Raw genomic sequence first — 4,907 nt, 5'->3', positions numbered from 1 at the left:
AATGTGAACCCGACAGAGGGATGCCACACCAAATATTCGTTATATACGTTTAAAAAGACATTAAGAGTTCCTGAGTGTTATAAGCAAGTAGAACTGATAAAGTTAACTGAACGGTGATTTGAAGGCTACAATGACCCGACACAGGGATGCCAAGTGAAAGCAAGGGAAAGTGAATCCTGTATTTTGTTAAAGTGACTGAACAGTGTTGTAAAGACGATGGTGAACCCAACAAAGGGGTATCATGAGGAAGCCGGGGAAGATGGGAATCTTGCATGGTGAGAGCTTGGGAAAAGTCTTGTGATGCCAAGCAAAAGACATTGATTTGAGGGATACTGCCTTTTCTGAAGAATCTGCTTCCTGATGCCTATATAGACTCAAGGGGTGCTCACAGTCATGCCAGTGTTCCGCCTTGTACAGTGATGTAATGTGGCGAAGGGAGTACACTAGTTCAGCAGTCCAGAACTATCAAACCCCTTTTGGGCATTTCAGTTTGCACTACACTCTTTTGTTATACATATTATTGTCCCACATCCTCTTGTTATATAGAGTAGGAATTTGGCAATATGTTTCTTAGTATAGGCCATTTTGTTTTGACACAACACCACTAGGACAGCGTTTACTTTACTTTGATGGTTGTAGCTTGCCCCCATCTTAGATTGAGGCTTAGACTCTGCGTTTTTGTCACCCTTACACGGTTTAATAAAAACCATTGGATTATACTCCTTGTGTCGGTCGTACTACTGATAACCATGCCTTCCTTACAACTGTCGACACTTTTGTTGCAGCCCTATAAAGCGCTGTTTTGCTATTTACATGGGGCCACTGTGCCAGCCTCTATTTGCACTCTATCAAATATGTTACTAAAATATATATTCTATATTTTTAATCACGCTATAGAAGTTAGATGTTTTTATTTTTTAATTTTTAGCTCTCAACAGCTCCTTTGTCATAATATAGTACAGTCAGCTGCATGCCATGCTATGAAACAAACATGCCCAACCCATTTTATTCAACTTTTATTCACCTTAAAGTGCCAAAACCATCTGAAGCCTTTCCTTTACATTATAAAATTATAACGGTGTGCCCTAAAAGCACAGCCTCCTTTTTATATTACATTTATATATACAACTGTTATAATATCATGCCATCAGGCCTTAAAAGGCCAAACACGACTTCATATTACATCTCTGTTAAGGCTGTTATCAATGTACACCCAGCTTTATAGTCCATCTCTATTAAATCTCTATAAAATCATAATGGTGGCACTATATTTACAAAGCCAAACCCACTGTGTCATCAATCTGTCACCACCACCTAACACTCGCAGTCTATCTACTCACAACTCACTTCAAACTCAACCAGACAACAGCTCAGACAGCTCTCCCAACCATATTTTATATAAACTTCATATTAAAATCATTTTAATATAATTTAGATTCACTTTATATTAAATCATCTGAACATCATATGAAGTACAAAACCACTTCATATAAAAAATATACATTGGATATAAAATTGATATCAGCTTTGATACTAGTTTTATATTAAATGTATATATGTTATTAGGCTTTATTTGGTTTATACATTACAAACCTTTTACCTATAAATCAATTTGAATATTACATTTATATCAAACCACATCAAAAAGGGGCAGGGGGATTAATACCAGAAGCAGGGGGTGTTCCCACCTGTCAAAATTGTATCGCTTTAAAAGGGGGGCGCCATGCACTATCCATCACAATTTGAGAAAGTGTTCCTTCTCTGCAGAACACCCCCTTAGAGAATACAATGACATTTGCACTGGTTATGAGTTTCATTAACTTTACTTGAGCCCATTTTGACATGTCGCTGGTGAGCAGGATGGTTTATCCCTCCTCCGGCTTCATGTACTCCATCAGTCTTCATGTACTCCATGAGTACTTCAACAACTTCCTTCCACACCTCAGCTTCCCACTCTACATTTGGTAGTGGTGCTGTTTAATGGATAGTTGCTTGTTGCTCTTGTGACAGACTTTGTAGTCCTCAACCATTTGGTCCACTTCTTAGTCCATGACATGCCGGATGTACACTAATTGACCTTTTCACAATTGATCACGGGAGAATTGACCTTCTGCACAATTGATTGTGAAATGAAGGTCAATAAGAACATATATGCGGGGGAAAACCCCCTGCAACTCCACCACTCAATCCAAAACCTATTAACATACCATAACATAGCCCACCAATGTGATGACTTGGCCTTTGTAGCTGAATTTGTTGTGTGGAATTTTCTTGGATGTGTGGATTGCTTGTTCTTTCACAGGCCACAGTTCCTCGTACATACGTTCTGGTATTATGGTTTAGTCAGAGCCCGAGTTAGCCAGCATTCGAACATGTCCCTGTCCTCTGTGTACTTCACACATTGGCTTTGTTACTTTCAACTTTCTCTTGGTTCCCTTCACGCACATGATAACTCTTCAGCTTTAACCGTCTGGTGAGGTTGATCTGCTGGAGCTTTCTTACATGTGGGACACCATTATCAACTTCCATGTTTTTCAGAATTTGGAAAAGTGGCCGAATCTCAAACACTGTGTGCGCTTTGCAACTTTGGCTGGATAGTGTTCTTCAGACAGCTTCAAAATCTTTAACACCCCCTTCCTATTTTGTTGCTTGAACCCTTAGGATTTTGCCATCTGTTTGTTCGGGTCTCGTGTTTGGTATTTTGGTTTCTCAGTTTGTTGATTGAGTGTGTTTTGGGCTCCTGTTTTATGATCTTCACTATCGTCACATGCTTCATCATCACTTCCATGCTGTTGGCAATAGTTATTGCCTCCTCTAGTGTGGGGTTTTCTGATTTGCATGAGCTTTTCTTGAATTCAATGGTACAGCATCCCACCAACACCATGTCTCAAGTGTCTCAACAAGGTTTGTGCAAAAATTACAGGAGAGTGCTACTTCACACAAGTTTGTTTAAAATTCATCTGTGGTTTCTGCAGTACCTTGCTTCAAGTTATAGAATTACAATGTACACTTCTTGAAGTTTTCTTTTTACTTGGAAATGATTTGCTGCCCTGCTAGTGACTGAATCATCATATCGGTCAGTGATCTGCAACCCATTCAGGATCTTTTCTGGCGGTAACACATTGAACACTCTTTGACCTTCTGTTCCCAGGGTGTTCACCAATAGGTTGTTCCTCTGCCTGCTGGTGCTTTGTCCTGCTCACAGTGCTTCGATGTATGCATCAAAACTTGTTCCACTAGCCCCATGGTATACCCAGTGCAAACTTGTTCCACTAGTCCCATGGTATACCCAGTGCATCTGGAGTTTGGATGAAGGGTGTTGGTGGAATTCCTTGCACCACGATTGCCTTATCCTGTGTCTCCTCTATTTCCTTGTCTTGGGGTTCATCTTGCATGCCATCCTTTGTCGCCACAGTTAGGCTTGTATACAATGCAGGGCAAGGAAATTGAGGCTCAATAGTCTCTCAAGAAAGATGTAACCTCGTTGAGAAGTGTGATGCATTTCTTCATTATTTTATCATTATGCATTCAAAGTTACTCTGTTGGATACAATTGACTCGGCTCCCTTACGCACCTGAAACCCAGTGTGTGTCTTCCTGCCATGCCCTGCTCCCTTTGATGATCTAGCATGCCATGCGAGTCATAACTACAGTAGTCATTCTTATGTTTGCAAAATGCACTTTGATTGTATGCATATCACAAGGACATAACTGTCAACTTTTTGAGTTGACAGTGCGGGTGAAAAAAAGATTTTGTTTTAGAGGATGAGAGCCCATTGATGCATATGTAAGGACAAGGGGATTGGCTGGTAACTGAACTGACTCTATGGCGGGTGACACCCACCAAAAGCAAGTGAGTTGACAGCTATGCCAGGATCCCACGTAGGTGCTATTGGTCCCGTCTCCTTTCTCATATGTGTTTATAGAATGAGGGTGACAACTCATTAGTTTATACACCGAGTTACATATTCATTTACAAATCACAGAGGAATTAATTCACAATATGTACACTGCATGCACAGAATACTATCGAAAACCATGTTGATTGACCTAAAGTACAGGTTTGCAGAGTCTCATAGGGTATGTGTTGGTCAGGTAGGGCCCTCTTTGGGCCACGCCCAACAATATTTAGGCACAACTCGCAACCTTTTGTGTCGTCAAGAATCCACACCCAACATTTAGGCCACGCCGGGTTATTACACATGCATGCCAACCCTCTCAATTTAGGTGGGAGTCTCCCGATTTTTTCATGAAAAATAGTGCTATTTTTACTGTCTCCTGCCTAAAATAACTAGGATAGCAAAGGGGCAATGCGCTGGTATTGGAAGCAAGATCACACAGAGCAACAGAGGTTTGACTCCCGGAGCCTCGCTTAGAAACCAAACTCGGGTACGGTATTAGGTGTGTCATAAAAAAAACATTTAAATAAATAAAGTATATCCCCAATGCAATCCTATGGGAAAATGCAATCTCAAGATTTGGCGACATCTCCCTTTCAGTGGCTCCAGAAAGTTGGCGTGTCTGATTAAAGCCCCTTCTCGATTTTGTATCCCACTTAAAGCACTGGCTGCTGATACAAACACTATACAAAAGTTCAAAATACATGTGTAAACAAAGATATGCTTCATAGCCTCTCTTACAAATCGATGCAAAGGGCAAATAACCATGTTCACCTTCAATCTTAGAAAGTCGCACTACTAGTGAGCGTTTTCACAGCTTTTCAAACTACCACCAGGGTTGCCCGATTGCTAACTGTGACGCATTCTGCATCTTGGAAAGACTTGAATGTTGCCTCCAACTGCGAATCTTAGACCTCCATTCATAGTTACTGCTCTGTCAGCTTTGTCCTACTTCTGTTTCACTCGGCTTGTTTCAGTAAGGCTGGGAGCTCAGAGAAGACGGAAGTGA

Source organism: Ambystoma mexicanum, chromosome 8 (assembly GCF_040938575.1).
Source record: "Ambystoma mexicanum isolate Mex_15411 chromosome 8, UKY_AmexF1_1, whole genome shotgun sequence".
Taxonomy (NCBI): domain Eukaryota; kingdom Metazoa; phylum Chordata; class Amphibia; order Caudata; family Ambystomatidae; genus Ambystoma; species Ambystoma mexicanum.
This window is presented reverse-complemented; position numbering follows the sequence as displayed.